Source organism: Natator depressus, chromosome 12 (genome assembly GCF_965152275.1).
Source record: "Natator depressus isolate rNatDep1 chromosome 12, rNatDep2.hap1, whole genome shotgun sequence".
In the NCBI taxonomy this organism is placed as follows: Eukaryota; Metazoa; Chordata; order Testudines; family Cheloniidae; genus Natator; species Natator depressus.
Genome location: NC_134245.1, coordinates 17,661,975 through 17,678,884, shown reverse-complemented (window position 1 = coordinate 17,678,884; position 16,910 = coordinate 17,661,975). Strand labels below are relative to the sequence as shown.

Genomic DNA, 16,910 nt, shown 5'->3' with positions numbered 1-16,910 from the left:
TAAAGGGTCAAACCTGCTACATTACTATTAGACAAAGGGGGTTTGGGGATTTCCTCCAATGCTCCCCACTCCCATTCTCCATCCATTTTATTGTAGTTTAAATAAATTACCGAAATAATTGAAATTGGCATGATTATATTACATTATTTTGACAAACAAAATGTGCAGAATTTTAAAATATTGTGCGCAGAATTTTTATTTTTTTGGCACAGAATTCCCCTAGGAGTAAAAAGACCTTTCAATGAAGGATATTCCACAGCTTCCTTGGGAAGCTCCTTCCAGAGCTTAACTACCCTTATAGGTGGAAAGGTAGTCTTAATATCTAACTTAAATCTCCTTTGTTGCAGATTATGCCCGTTACTTCTGGTCCTACCTTCAGGAAGCATGGAGAACAATAGATCACCGTCTTCTTTATAATAAACCTTAACATAGTTGAAGACTTATCAGGTCTTCCCTCACTCTTCTTTTCCCAAGACAAAACATACTCAGGTTTTTTAAAACCTTTGCTCATTAGGTCATGTTTTCTAAACCTATTATCATTTTTGTTGCCCCTTTGAACTCTCTCCAGTTTGTCCACATTTTTCCTCAAAGGTGGTGTCCAGAACTGCACACAGTACTCCAGCTGAGGCATCACCAGTACCAAGCGGAGTGAGACAATTACCTTCCATATCTTATATATGACACTTCTGTTAATACATTCCAGAATGGTATTAGCCTTTTTTTGCAGCTGCATCTCATTATTTATTCCTATTCAGTTTGTGATCCACTGTAACCTCCAGATCCTATTCAGCATGACCACCATCTAGTCAGTTATTCCCTATTTGTAGCTGTGCACTTGATTTTTCCTTCCTAACTGAAGTACTTTGACTTTGCACTTGTGTTTATTGAATTTCCATCTTGCTGAATTCAGACCAATTTGTCAAGGTCATTTTGAATTCTAAGTGTGTCCTCCAGAGTGCTCACAACCCTTCCCAGCTTGATGTCATCTGCAGATTTTATAAGCATATTGTCCACTCTTGTAATCCAGCTCAATGATATTGAATAGTAGTGGACCCAGGACTGACCCCTGAGGGGCCCCACTAGATACACCTTCCCAGTTTGACAGGGAATCATTCATAACTACTCTGATTATTGTATTTCAACCAATTGTGCACCTACATTACAGTAATTTCACTTAGACCACATTTCCCTAGTTTGATTTGAGAATGTCATGAAGGACTGTGTCAAAAGCCTTACTAGGAGAAGTAGTTCCTGATGTTGATAGTAGAGGGACTCCATGCTGACAGCTGCATTTGGCATTTCCCAGTTAGAGTTCTGTATTGGGTGGCAGGTGGGTCTTCCTTTATTTTTCTGTCATGCCCAAATCCTCACTCAGGCAAAATCCTACAGACTAGTGAGTTTTGTCTGAATAAAGACTGAGTACTTTATGATCTGGGCTTTAGTGCACTTAAAAGCTATGAAAGACAGTCTTTTTCGCCAATACGTTATTTGGCATAAGTATTGATTGGACTATATTTTTATGATTTGTTGTTTTCTTTAAACATGGATTCTTATTACCCAACAGGAAGACACCTGTGATTATTTTCTCTTTCTGTTTACAAATTATTATTTTTTGGCTTGACCCTTTTTTTAAAACCAGTTTTCATTGTGCACCTTTTTCATTCACTTTGAGCTGCTTTTAATAGATTCTGTCATTTGTGAATGCTTTTGGCTTTTCTTTTGCATCTTTATGAAGTTGCTTTTTCCAGAGCAGACTGTGCTTTTGGGTTTTGGTCCTGGTTCTTTTCTTTTGTTCTGCAGTATTTTGAAGTATAAATTTACATCTGTTATACAATCACCCAGCTTTTGATTTTATTGTGTTTTCCATGACTCCTGATGTTGCCTTTTTATTGTGCCTTGAAAGATAATTCATAAAGGTATCAAAAGTATGTTATACTGTACAAAAATGAAGTTCTCTGTGATTGGAATTCACTCACTCCCCCCCGCCCCGGATTTTGCTATGGATTGATACTCCCTAGGAACTTTTTTCAAAATTTCTTTTTATCATCTTGCTGGACTGATGTTTCTTTTCAACAAAGAGGACACCATGATACCAGCCAGAACAAGTGACATAACATGAAGAGGAAGAGAAAAAAATACCAAGTCATGCTAAAAAGGGAGAAGAAATGGAGCTGAAATAGAATAGGGAGAGAGGCTTAACCTGCACTAAGTTGCAAGAGAGAAGGGGATGAAATGCAGCTGTAACTGAAAGGACATCGCGGACTGGGCTGTATGAGATAATTAAGTAGACCAAGAAAGACTGAATGAGAGAAATAAACAGAATTGAACTAGAAGAATTTAGAATAGGTGCCTGGTCACTTTTTAGCTTGGCCCATTATCCATACTACTCTATTTTCACCTCTTTATCTCCACCTAGTTCTAGCCTCCATATAAACTAAGCTGAATTGGAAATGGAAAGTGGTTATCCCTTTTCTTTTCCAGTTCTTCAGTTTAGTATAGCTGTTCTCCTTTTCTTCCCTGTCCATATTTATCTCTTCCCTATTTCAAGACATGAGAAGGCTCAAGGGAAGCAAATGTCCTATCCTGCACACTCCCAAGTTGGCACACGATTCTAGAACATGAGGCACATTTTAGGGAAGCGCATGCATGAAGTACATAAAGACAGGCCAACATTTGAAATTTCAGGCACCTATGTTTGAAAGTGCTGGACATACTGTGCAATACTTGGATACACAGGGCCGGCTCGAGGATTTTTGCCGCCCCAAGCAAAAAAATTTTTGGCCGCCCCCACTTTTTTTCGTGTCCCCCTGCCCCCCAGCTCCGCACCAACTCCGCCCCTTCCCAACCCCTTCCCCAAATCCCCAGCCCTGCCTCCTTCCCTGGGCATGCCGCATTACCCCTCCTCCGCATTGCTTCCTGCAGCTCCCCCCCCCGGCAACCCTCCACCCTAGCTCACCTCTGCTCCGCCTGCTCCCCTGAACACGCCGCCACTCGGCTTCTCCTCCCTCCCTCTCAGGCTTGCCGCGCGAAATAGCTGTTTGGCGAGCGGCAAGCCTGGGAGGGAGGGCGGAGAAGCGGAGCAGTGGCAGCGCGCTCAGGGGAGCAGGCGGAGGCAAGCTGGGGCGGCGGGGGTACATTTCTAGGGGCGGCATGGCCGGCGGCAGAAGGCCGCCCCTAGAAATGTGCCACCCCAAGCACCTGCTTGTTTTGCTGGTGCCTAAAGCCAGCCCTGCGGATACAAGGAAAAACTGCTTGAGCCATGTTGACAGGACTTCACCTAGCAGAAGCTGATTTTCAGGCCCCCTCAAACAGCTGAGGGGCTCTGTTCAGAAGCTAATACCACCTCAGGGGACAGTATTATCTCCCACATATACAGTATTGCCTGTGGAGTTGTGGGAAGGATAATGAACCTGCACCTCCTGCTGGTCCTTCCCCGTTTGTGCATCTCCAGGCCCATGGAGAGCTGTCTCCAAGGAACAGAGGTTACAGCATCACAGAGGCAGCTGATTAATGCCCTCTCCCACTGCTTTCCACACAGACAAGGTGTGATCTATGCACAGAAGGCACAATCTGGCCTGTTTTAATGAGTGTTTTTACACATACACACACTTTTGTGTGAATTTGATTCATATTAATGTAAAAAATTAACACAACTTAAAGCTAGGTGTACTGCCATATTCTAAATACAGCCATCAATGACTGATGACTGTTTCAGATAATAACCCATATCCTGCCTGTCTCACTCACATGTGCAGTCTCGTTGGCTTCAATGGGACCATTTATGTGAGTAAGACAAGCAAGAGGTTTTCCTCAGTAGCTGACTCTTCAATCTTCTTAATACTGCTGGGAAAACCCAACATCTGCAGAGAGAACCGGCTGAGTCAGGGGAAGTGCACTCTGCATTCACAAGGAGGGGAGAGTAGAATATCAAACAGAGCCTACAAAAACGCAGTACACTGTGCAATCCCAGTTACTGGGATAAGCATTCTAGTGGCTCTTCAGTCTGAGACAACAGCATTTGGAGGGGTGGGGGGAGAGCAGGAAATCAGTGAAACAAAGCAGTTTGAACTGAAACAAACTGAAGGACAGCTATTTTCTATAAGAATTCCCTTGCAAAAATCACTAAGAAGCTGTTAATTAGAGATTCATCTGTAAAAGATGTGGCATCCAAGTGATAAAAAGAATCCATTTCTGAAGGACCACTCCATAATTATTTAAAAAAAGCATTTCTGGTAGATGACTGATAAATATGCTATCAATTGAAAGAAGGTTGACATCCCAAACTATGACAAATTCATGACATGGTTGATATGTCAGTAATTGCCATCCTAACACTCAGGAGACCATAAAAAGGAGATGTGGTGAAATAGAAGAGGAATAAATAATTTCAGTGCAAGTACTCCTCCTCCTCCTCCATTTCTTCAGTGAACCATTGCCACAAGATTTGCCAACAAAACAATTTAATCTTTCAGTGTGGAAAGCAAGTTCTCCTGTTCTTCTGTCAAAAAATAAAAACTTCGATTGGCCAAAGACAGCTACTGGCTACAAACTATATATTTTATCTCCAGGAATAGAAACAGAAGTATTTGGGAAGAAATAGCATAGATTTAGTAGAAAGTAAAAAGACTCCCCATTTGAGGTGCACTGCTTTCTAGGCAAAAATAGGATTGTCTAAATTCCCTGAAAGAAATATCTCCTAGCACACGTTTAATATTGCTCAGTGGGAGCCATTTTATTTCCTTGTTTATTTAAAACTATGGGAGCTCCGGGAAGCTTTTTGGGTTGAATCATGAGCCAGGCTGCATATCCATGTAGGGGAGTAAATGACATAGCAGCTTCCTTCCTTCCTGCATGGGTTACCCACATGGGCACATGCTGATGGGCTCTCATCATGCCTCCCTACTGTGGAGGTGAGAGGGAAGTGGGCTGGCAGCAGTAGGGAGTAGGTGGACCCAAAGCTCCACCCTTTAGCAGCCAGTATGGAGGATGAAATAAGTTGTGCCATCAAAAGGGCTGACCCAGTTTTCTTCCCAATGGAGCAAGGGGGAAGTGAGTACCAGATTACAACTCTCAGAGGATGTTTATAATTCAGACCAGGTCTTGGATTTTTGTTCCTCTGTTTTAATGAGTAACAGATATCATTCTGGTGAGCACCACTAAAACGGTATTTAAGTTAGCCCCAAATCCAGCAAAGCGCTTTCGTTAAGCATGCAAGTAACTTCACTGATGTCAATGGAATAGTCACATTTTTCACATCAAGCACATCCTTAAATGCCTTGCTGAATTGGGGCCATGTAGCCTGACCCCCAATGGGAGGGCTGCACACCCATATCCTCCTTTGACGCCAATGGAATGAGCATGTGCTCAGTACCTCAGTCAAGGGTAACATTCCATTTCCACCAGAGAGCCCAATGCTGGATCCAAACTGGGCTCACCTGGAATAGGAACAAAACAAAAAATAGGCTGAATTGGGAAAAGTACTGAATGGATTGAACTCTAAAGTAGTGTGAGCTAATTGGAAAAGGGCATGGGAGGAAACTGGGGAAGAGTAGGAAGGAAATGTTTAAATTAAAGTGACAGATAATGGGGAGGAGAAAGTGAACCCCAAAGGGGATTTACTTGTGGACAGAAAAGATGGTCTAACCTAGACAGGGGAAAATAAGAACATGGGCTATCTTAGAAAGTGAAGAATAGTGAACTAGGGTAAACCAGAAAGTTATACTGTGTAGCTGTCTGAGAAATGTACAGGGCTCATCATGGCACCAAGAGCCAAAGCTGCAGAGAGGACGTATGTGGAGAGACACTTCAGCATCTGAGGGATTCTACCTGCAACGCACTTAAGGAACTACACTGATGGAAAGTACTGAGGAACTGGGCTTCTTTAGAGCTGCAGTATGCACTCCCCCCACACACCCACACCCATCTTACTGCATGCTAGCTGCTGTGGAATCAAGACCATAGCCTGCTCCCTTTCAGGTGTTTAGTACCACTGGTAGCAGGAGACTCCCTTTGTCTCTGTGCTCAGGGAGTGCAAAGCAGAGATCATGGCTCTCCCTGCACAGATGATGAAGAGAGCTCCTGACATCTTCCCCTGACATACCACATTCACTTGGGGCTAGCCACAGCCTTGCCCATACTGCAACAGAAAGGAAAATAAAACTGCAAAGATAAAGGGTTGAATTAAAATAATCTATGAGTCAGTTGGGAGCTCGGTCAGGTGCAAGATGTACAAAAGCCTTTGTGCACTGGTATTCGTTAGACAGTGCTGTAGGTACAATGTGACAGAAACACAGTGTGGTGTGATATGCTGTCGTCATTAAGGTAGAATGTGAAGGATGCATTCAGAAAAATATAGTCACACAACTTCAAATTAAGGGAATACATGTGAAGCCAGCCTGAGCAGAGAATCTTCTTCCTCTTTTTGGAATATGCTGACATTAATTGCACTAATCAGACCAGCTCCTACCTGTTTTAATTTAGAAACACCACCCTTTGCAAGACAGAATTTCATTATGGAATAATAAACTAGTCCACTTCACCATCCACATCCCACCTTATCCCCAAGGTTATATTTGCAGCATCTTCGGCTTACTTGGAATCCATTAAATAAAGCAAGCATTAAACATTCTTAAATGGTAAAAAAAAAAAAGTCATCATCATCAAATTATAATTCTGTGCTTGACCTCCAGTTCTATAGTACTCATTTATCCTTCCAGCTGCTAGGCTATAACCAATGGACTTTAGCCTGCTGCATCACAACTGCTATCAGCATACAGAAGTCGTGTGTCAAAAGCCCATGTATTAGGTAGCTGTCCTCGAGCAGTGATTTCCAACCTGTGGTCCACAGACCCCTGTGGGTCCACAGACTATGTGTAAGATTTCCAAAGGGGAAACACAATTTCCAAACAAATTTTTTATTGGTCTGCAAAAGAAAAAAAGGTTGAAAACCACTGGCCCACGGAATCTGAGCATGTGCATCTTACTCACATTTTAAAAATACTTGGAGCCTGATTTTCTACTCTGTTCCACCAGTTTTATACTGGTGCCACTCTACTGAAATTAATATAGGTTTATTATAAGTGCACTTCTGCAAACTTCCCCATGCACTAACGCACAAAGGAAACATTTTGAAACTCTTAACTTTAGTGGCAGTCAGTGTGCAGAGATCTGCCAACATTCTATTCCTAAGCCCTTATGCTTCAGACTGCCAGCACTAACCTTTTAAAGAGGTACCTTTGTTATACTATGTACAGTTTTTATTCTATCTTTGATGTGAGCCATTTACATATTATATATTGCATACACACAAAAGTTACTGCACTTTTTTTATCCCAAGACAAGGCTATATATATTTGTCATTACTTTAGGAATTTTTTTCCTTCTCTTGCTTTATGGAATACACAGTACCAGATATCTCTTGCACATGTTGAAATATGGATAGATTTACCAAAGCATTGAAAAAATGGGCAATGTTAGGGCTGTGGAACAGCTATCATATCACATCCTCCAGATACTTGTGTGCACCTCTGTGCATGTACACCATAAATGCAAAAATAAAAGCATACACGGTGCTAGCTATGGGACACTTGTGGGTTTCTACTGGTCAGTAGACACCAGATGCTACATACAACTCTATATGCCCCAATATTGGGTGTGGCTTGTTTTTCATTTCCAGCAATAACATTGCTGCCTCTTCTGGAGCGACAGGAAAATTCTTAGCCCTGGTCTACACTAGGACTTTAGGTCAAATTTAGCAGAGTTAAATCGATGTAAACCTGCACCCGTCCACACGATGAAGCCCTTTTTTTCGACTTAAAGGGCTCTTAAAATCGATTTCCTTACTCCACCCCTGAGAAGTGGATTAGCGCTTAAATCGGCCTTGCCGGGTCGAATTTGGGGTACTGTGGACACAATTCGACGGTATTGGCCTCCGGGAGCTATCCCAGAGTGCTCTATTGTGACCGCTCTGGCCAGCACTCTCAACTCAGATGCACTGGCCAGGTAGACAGGAAAAGAACCGTGAACTTTTGAATCTCATTTCCGGAGACTGCGGGAACTGTGGGATAGCTACCCACAGTGCAACACTCCGGAAGTCAACGCTTGCCTCGGTAGTGTGGAAGCACTCCGCCGAGTTAATGCACTTAAAGCATTTTCTGTGGGGACACACACACTCGAATATATAAACCGATTTCTAAAAAAACGACTTCTATAAATTCGACCTAATTTCGTAGTGTAGACATACCCTTAGAATACTGATAAGAGCTTGAAATTCAGAAGAAGCAAGATGTCTTCCCATCTTTCTCTCAGAGACAGAAGTGTCACAGCATACAGTCACACTCCTCCTGCACAGGAAATCCCATCTACTGGTTCTCTAACCATTCCCAGTCCCAACATGTATATAGCTCAGATAAATTCCCTGCCTGACCCCCTTTCTGTCTGTATTCACACACAGATACTCTATCTAGAGTAGCACAGTAGTTTGGACCAGACAGAGTAAATTGAACCTTGGGTAAATTGCAGCGGTGGGTTCCCCAACTGAAAGGCTCTTCTGGGGTACCCAGATATAGTCACACTGCCTGATGGGAGTAATGAAGGAGCAGAGTCATAGTACAAAGATGCATTGGTCATGATGGAGAACTCCCAGCGACACCTTTCCTCCTCCATTCAGACTCACATCTCTGACTGATCTCTCTGCCTGGAAGGTCCACCATCACATCAAGCTAAACATGAGGCAAAGTGAACTCCTTATCTTTTCTCCCTAGCTGTCCTCCCCCCACACACACATTTTGATCACCACTGGCAATTCAACCATCCTCAGGTTTGCAAACACAGTGTTATTTTCAACTCCACGCTCTTCACTCCTGAACAATGCTTTTGCTACATCCTACTATTTCTTCATCTCCAAAATCTGCCAATTCCTTTCCACCTGTACTGCAGCACTTTCTATGCCAACCCAAAAAATATACACAGAGTTATTCATTGCATTTGGTGCCACAGAAATATCAATAGATAATTATATATTAGCTCCTGATAGATCCTGAAATTCTACACTACCTGAAAGGCAATTTTCAGCAGAGATAAACTGAAGAAATACAAATGAATATGCAGACATTGCCCAAGGAAGTAATTCTGGCAGGGAGGAAGAACACAAGAAAGACCAAATATCTTCTGAGTTGTTACCACCTACAGAACTTTTCTCACCTCTCAGCATCTAGTATTTATACCGCTGGTTACAAAAGATAGTTGCTCCTCCAGTGTGCGCTTGTGAAGTAATATTATGAACGTCATATTTTTTTAAACATAAAGACCCACCATAATCTGCTGTTGCAGAAAAAGAGCAACTTGACTCCAGATTATCCGATTGCCCAAGACAAAATAAGTATGTTGTTGACCTAGTTTGTGGACTCAACAGTTTTCAAATTATATTGGAAATGCTTTTTCATATCCATATACCGCCTCACAGATATTCTGTGTCAATATATTACGTGGCTGTATGAAGTGGTTACGGGGTTTTGTATGCTCTAGAAAGCTCTGGTCATTCACATAACAGATATGTAGGCCAATGGTCAAACTAGGAAAAAAAATAGACCAGAAGGTTACTGTGAATTTGATCCTGCAAATCCTTATGCATCCGAGTAATTTCTGACCCAGGCAAGAAGACCTACTGAAGTCAACGAAACTGTCTGTGTGTTCAAGGGCAGCAGGACGGGGCTATACATTTGCAACACCATTCTAGGAAATACTTGAAGAAATCTACATCATGACCTTCTGTTCTGTTTCTCCCTACGAAAAGCAACTGGCAAAATCTCATGTAATGGAGAATCTGGCCTAATACCCTACAAGAGATAAATGGTCACTTTCAGACCATATCTTATCCTGAATCCTGAGTCCTGCCTTTAGTGGCAAAGAGCCACCATTCTATGTATACACTTCAAGACAGAAGCTGTGTTTCAATTCATGGGCCTCATCTAAAGTCCACTGAAGTCAACAGAAAGACTCCTATTGACGTCAGTGGGCTTTGGAGCAGGGTACCTATGTACTTTTGGACAGCAAATGGGCCTTTTACAGGTAACATGGATGTCCTGTGTTCTTCAGAACCTTTCATCACTGGCAACTTGGCTGTCACCATAGCTAGAACCCAGTTAATATTTTACCAAACCTTATTGTTTGTTATATATTCAATGGTAAATGAAATTCACCATTGGTAAGTGCAGCGATATGCACTTTGGAGGAAAAAATTTAAACTTCTCATTCACCTTACTGGGAAATAAATTAACTGTATTAGCCCAAGAGGGACCTGGGCATCACTGCAGACAGCTCAGTTAGTACCTCTGCTCTCTATGTGCAGCTGTGGTCAAAAAAATCTAAGATGTTAGGATGCATAACAAATGGGATGGCAAAGATGGAATATATTATAATGCCTTTATATAATCAATGCAGCCTCATCTGGAATACTGGATGAGAACAGGTCACTCCATCTCAAAAATGATATTCCAGAAGTGGGGGAGGTTCTGAGCATGATCAAGGCCCTGGAAAAACTCCCACGTAGAAAGGCTGAAAAGACTGGGATTGTTCACTTTTGAAAGGAGAGGAATGAGAATGGGGGACATGATAAATGTTTATAAAATAATGAATAGGATAGAGAAGGTAGCTCAGGAGACTTCAAAGATTCCCAAGCCAGAAGGGACTATTGTAATCAACTAGTCTGACCTTCTGTATAACGCAGGCCATAAAATTTCCCCAAAATAATTCCTTTTGAATTAGAGCATACCTTTTTAAAAGATGATGGAGGGGAAGCCAGGCCAAATTTGAACAATGCTATGACCCCATGTGCCATGTTGCAATGCGCACAAGAGGAAGCCAGATGCAGCCCCATGTGACTGAATCCACAGATGCTATTGCTAGCAGCAAGGAGAGGTTTTTGTTCTGAATGATCTATTTCATTTTCTTTTGTGTTATTTCATATTTGCAAAAGATACAGGGCTCTATTAAGAATAAAATATCACTCCCCTAGGCAGGCTTCCCTTGAGATTTGATCTCAGAACTTCTGGCACTGTGAGCAAAAGCCATGTCCCTATATGACATGGCCACTTTACCCTTTTGTTCTCCATGTCTCATAATACAAGAGCAAAGAAAAAAATCAATCATATAAGAGGTAGAAAAGTCAAAATCAATAAGAGGAAATACTTTTTCCACACAACATGTAATTAGACTGTGGAACTCATAGCCTCAGTGGTTTTCGGTGGCAAAACAAATTAACAAAAAGAGAAAGGACATTTATAAACAGGAATATCCAGAGTTATCAGAATTAACAATATTCTGGAAGGGATGTTAAACCTCATATGTCAGGCGTTAAGTCAATTTCTAATTATCAGAGATCAGGATGAGAGCTTATATCCATGGTTAGCCATGTCTGCCTATTGCTGGGTTCTTACACCTTCCTCTAAAGGTACTACTGTCAGGCAGAATACTGGACTACAGTGGATGGACCTCAGGTCTGTTCCAATATGGTAATTTGTTTGTTCCTTTTTGTATTATAGTAGCATCTGAAGACCCCCCAACCAAGATCAAGACCCCATTGTACAATTATAGAATAAGAGACACTCCTTGCCCTGAAGAGTTTCCAAGGTAACTATAAAGTGCTGTCTGTACATTTCCTTCCCAGCTTTAAATGTCTGTGTGGTGCTAGAATATCTTATAATATTCTTATCCAAACACATCAACTTCTAATGAGGGTTTGAAACAAAACAGCCCACTCCCAGAGGAAAATGATATAAACGCTGACTTGCAGCATCTGTGACAGACCTCCCTCAGCCTTTCTGGAGAAGGGAAACATTTGATGATGGAGGGTTTATATATTTGAGGTTTTGAACTCAGCTAAATTTAACTAATTAAAAAGTACCCACCCCCTCTCTGGGATGTTCTAAAGCAGTGGAAGGATGTGATCAAGATGCTAGGGGTGCTGCTGTACCCCCAGGCTCGAAGGGGTTTCCATTCTATCCAGGGTTTACAGTTTGGTTCAATGGCTCTCAGCACCCCCACTATACAAATTGTTCCAGCACCTCTGGATGTGATGACAGCAAAGCAACCCCACAACTCATCTACAGAGACTCCAGCAGAAGGCACAATAAACCCGTCTCAGGCAGGACAAGAGACATGCAACAGATCTGCCCAGCTCTCTACTACCACGGCTACCAACCCCAGCCGCAACGAGTCGTGGGGGAACAATGGAGGAGGAGTTTAAGCTTCAGTCAAGAGCTCATCAAAGAGAAAACTAGAGAGCTGGCATCTGTTTGTGTTTATTTTGGGGGGTGCCCATTCCATTCACTGGAAGGTCTGATAGTCTCATTGCAGGTGAGATGCACCTGAGGCAGGTATCACTATTTGGGCACTTAAAGGATCGTAGCCTTTATTGGTTATGGTACAGGTTGGAGTCCTCTCTAAACGCATTCAGTGTTGGGGGGGGGGGGGGCTGTACTTTTTCCTTCTGTGCCGAGTATCAGATGTTGCTTAGAGATAAAAACTATTTCCCTATAATTGGCCATCCCACATACCCATTTCAGGGCAAAGGAACGTTGTTTCATTCCCCTGACAACAACGGCGCAGGTGAGCGACAACACATTACACCAGCTCTGCAGAGAGGCCTCATGGCAAAGACAACGTCCCCTTGGCACAAGCCAGCTTTCGCATGCTGCCCCCACGCTGCTTCGAGCCAGCAAAGGCCGGAGAACCCACCGGGCCCGGGGCTGGCAACTTTCCCGTGACCGTCCGCAGCGTTGAGCGTGGAGGCGTCTGGAGGGATTCCAGCAGCCGGGGCCAGAACAGAGGAGGGAGCATGGACGGGCCGGGGACGGGACACCAGCCCAAGTCTGCAGGCGGGGTGGACGGGGGAGCGCGCTCACCAGCAGGCTGAAACCTGGGTCTCTTTCCTACCCCCGTCCCGGTTTAGCGGAACTTCGGGAAACTCGCGGGTCCCCCTGGAAATTTGGAGCTGGCGTCGTAACAGGCGCAGGACGCTGCGCCCCTCGCTGAGTGACTCCGGCGCCGGCGTGGCTTTGAAGTCCACTATTGTAGCAAGGGCCCGAGTGTTTTACACACGCCGAACACACGGCCCACACCCCGCCAGCCCTCCCCTCGCAGCTGGGCTCCTGCCAAACGCCGGACAGGCGGTGGCCTTTGGGAGTGCGTCCACTGTCCCCCCCACAGCACGTGCCTTAGCCGAGCAAAGCCCCCCCCTCCCCCCCCCGCTAAAAGCTACCACCAGGTGCATCCCTAGCCCTAGTTCTCCCAGGAGAGGCCCCCAAAGCCTGCTGTCGCCTCGCGCCTTGCACCCCGCGCGGACGCGGGCCCCGGGGAAGTCTGCGGGACGTGGAGGGGTCGCTCGAACCCAGATTTTAGCCACGTTCCCCCCGAAGTTGCACCCCCCCCATTGACACGCTAACAACCGCGCCCGTTAGCGGCAGCTCCCCCGTTTGCAAGCACGAGAAACGGCCTACGGGTCTGCACGCAGGCGGCCCGGTGGCTGTGCCCTACAGCGGTCCAGCTCCAGCCTCCTCACAGATCTCTCCCTCCCTCCCCAGCTTCCGGCCCAAGGAGCCTGCAGACCCGCCCCAGCTGTTTACCTGTTGCAAATCCGGCGTCCTCATCCGTCTCTGCCCGCCGAGCCCTCCACCCGCGAATGCGGAGGCTGGTGCTGTGTCCGTCTCCAAACCAGGGTTCGCTGCGGGTTCTCTTGGTGCCTCCCGCGGAGAGAGCCAGCGGGCGAGGCGCCGCCTTGCTGGCTGTGTAAGGACAGACGCTCCCCCCAGTCGCTCAGTGACCCAAACCACTGATGCTGGCTGAGACTCCCCTCCCAGGCCTCTGCACGCCTCGGTGCCCTTCCACACCCAGAGAGAGCTGGATGCTTCGGCGCGAGCGTTCACACGGCCCCGCCACCCCGTTGATCCCGGAGCAGGCAGCCCGGTTGCCGGCGGCCGTCAGACTTCTACTAAGAGTGGAGTTGGGAGCGGGCTGGCAAAGTACATAGACAGTGCACCCGGGCTAGGAAGGAGTTGCCTGGGAAATCGGTCCCCAGCCTGTGAAATACTTTGTGTGGATGTTCTTCGAGAAACAAGTGTGTGAGGCTTCTGAGCAAACTTACTGGGATCTAGGAAGTGCCTAGGGGGTTAGCAGAGAGGAAGTGATATGGTGCAATGCAGGATATATAGCTTAAGCATTCAGTGAGCTAAGTGCATTGGACTTTTCCCTTTAAACAAAATCTGCTCTCTGCCCAGAGCTATTCGTTTATATAGGCACATTTATTGTTCATACAACCGGGGTGGGTTGGTAACTCCCCTTCTTCTCCACTACCCTTCCCCCCCCCCAAAAAAAAATCCCAATTAACGGTGTGTGGATTTTTTTTTTAATTCCCTTACATTTGTGTAATTACAATCACATTAGAAATCAATCAGCTCTGGTCATTACCATTAGCGATATGGCTCATAAACCGAACACGTCATGCTCATTTAGCTGAATGAAACAAATTCTTGTTGTGTAAACTGATGCTCAACTCTAATCAGCGCTAAATTCAATCAAAACATGACTTACAGCAATTGAAAATATATTAAAGGCTCTTAGAAAGTGCGAGCGGTTCCATTTGAGAGTGCCAACCCCGGGCAAACAGGATCTGTAATGAAGTAGGTGTGGGGGCTCGTATAAACAGAGAGGTGGAAGCTCTGTGGGGGACCGGGGGAGGGGAAATCAGCAGTTTCGCTTCGTAGGCTCGTCCCTACTCATTCATGGAAGTGTGGGGATTAGAAAAAATAGAATCACAGAGACCCGTGTGAACGGAGGGGATGACCGCTGTCAAACGTGATCAACATCGCCTAGTTCAGGAGGGACAGCCTCTCTTCCCGCTAGGATAATGCTGTAAAATCTAGCACAGGGTTAAAAATAAAAAATCACATCAGCCTCCTCCCCCGCCCCCCGGATGGGACTATCCAGGCACCTATATTAAAATGCCAGGCGTGTCTAGGGCACCCTCCCTTGGTATCTCAGATCTAGAGATGGTCTCGTGAAAGAGGAGACGGAACAGGTCACATGATTTCATCAGCTAGGATGCTTTGATCTTCTACGGTGGAGTCTTGACCTTAAAATCTCCTCGGGCAGCCCTTAGTCGTGACAAAACTGGGGGTTTCCCTGGCTCGGGGCTGCGGGACAAGGCCTGCCGTCAGAAGCCCAAAGCTCCAGCTGCTGGGGGCCAGATAGTGCCTTGCATCGCTGCCCTGTTGGGAACGGCTCCCTGGGGGGTTCACAGGTTCGGTTCGCGCCTGACCCAGCAAGGTCATCTCAAGAGGCGCCGGCAGACACCGGACACCACCCCCAGCACGTGCTGAGGTGGGGCGGGCTTTGGGGAATGCCGAAGGAAGTCATTTTACACCAACGCGCTCCCTGTTTTGTTGGGGTTTGCTCCTTGCACCCGAACTTCAGGGCTCCCCTTACCAGCCTCGAACCAGGCTCAGGCATGGGAGTGTAACGATCTGAAATCGGTTCGATTTTACACGCTGTAATTATGGATATTGCCCCTTCATACACATTTCTGACCCGCCTTCAGGTGGGCAGAGACCACTGAGTAGGAGGGCAGTGGATGTAGTTACTAGCAGTAGCGTTGGTATAAACGGCAGAGAGGCGACATCCAACCCCACCTACAACCAGAAGAGCCCAAGGGGGATCCCTGGAACCTCCCGCTCCGAGGGCTGGTCTCCCCCGCTATCAGAGACGGAGGCCCAAGGCTATACCCTTTGCATTCCTTCTCCGGTCCAGCCAAATGCTGTTTGCAGTCCGATGCAAAACGGACACAAAGGCCCCTCATGCTAACCAGCTGTTCAGTTCCAAAGACCTGCTAGGGGGCAAAGCTCTGTCCTGCGGCAGCTGGAGACCCTCCCTACACACGAGCTGTTACAATAGGAGCCAGGAGAAAGCTGTAGGCTGAACTCGGGGTGTACCTTATACACTGTGCCCAATTACTACCAGTGTAGCTCATGTGTAGCTAGTTACACAATTTCAACGCAAAAAAACCAGAGCCTGGTGCACTGATGTTAAAGGGAAAGGCAGACAAGTCTAATAAAATCCTAGGATGTTAAGCATACTCCAAGCTCTGCGGTCAACCACATAGTCTCGGGCCTGTGTAAGAAGCGGAGGTTTAAATCCCGAGGTGGGATTTTAGGGCTCTTGTTGTTGTTCTTAATGATCCTAAATTGTCAAAGCCCTGCAACTACAGAGCGCGGCAGGAGCAGTGACCTGCTTTACGCTCCCAGACATCAGCTGAACCAAACCCATTCTTGCACTTTTTAGCAGGATAATTTTAGGGTTGGCAGCGGTGGGAATCAGCCCCCCCCCCCCTTCTGCACAGTGAACTAGCCAGTGCCCTCCTTTCTGCACGTCGGACGGGAGCGCAGGATTTGAGCCCATTGTTGACCGTGGCTTGGTTTCTAATGTTGGGGGTTTCAATCTAGTTGGGTGCGTCTTCAGTAAATTAAATCCAGTCGCTAGCTGTCCAATAAAGAGCAGGTTTCAGAATAGCAGCGGTCTTAGTTTGTATCCGCAAAAAGAAAAGGAGGACTTGTGGCACCTTAGAGACAAATTTATTTGACCATAAGCTTTCGTGAGCTACAGCTCACTTCATCGGATGCATTCAGCTGTAGCTCAGGAAAGCTTATGTTAGTGTCTAAGGTGCCACAAGTCCTCCTTTTCCTTTTTCACCTTATCTGATCACTCTGGTTACAGTGTGTCTGGTAACACCCATTGTTTCATGTTCTCTGTGTATACAAAATCTCCCCACTGCATTTTCGACTGAATGCATCCGATGCAGTGAGCTGTAGCTCACGAAAGCTTGTGCTCAAATAAGTTCGTTACTCTCTAAGGTGCCACAA

General features: G+C 45.6%; 1 long non-coding RNA gene across 2 annotated transcripts in view; it reads right to left on the bottom strand.

The window, feature by feature from the left end:
- The window catches only part of LOC141996841 (uncharacterized), a 209,182-nt gene extending 195,131 nt beyond the window's left edge, over positions 1–14,051 (bottom strand). For both annotated transcript variants that reach the window (XR_012641619.1, XR_012641620.1), the window contains exon 1: positions 13,623–14,051. This is a non-coding gene — a long non-coding RNA (uncharacterized LOC141996841). The remainder of the gene's footprint in view (positions 1–13,622) is intronic.
- Positions 14,052–16,910: the final 2,859 nt, after the last annotated feature.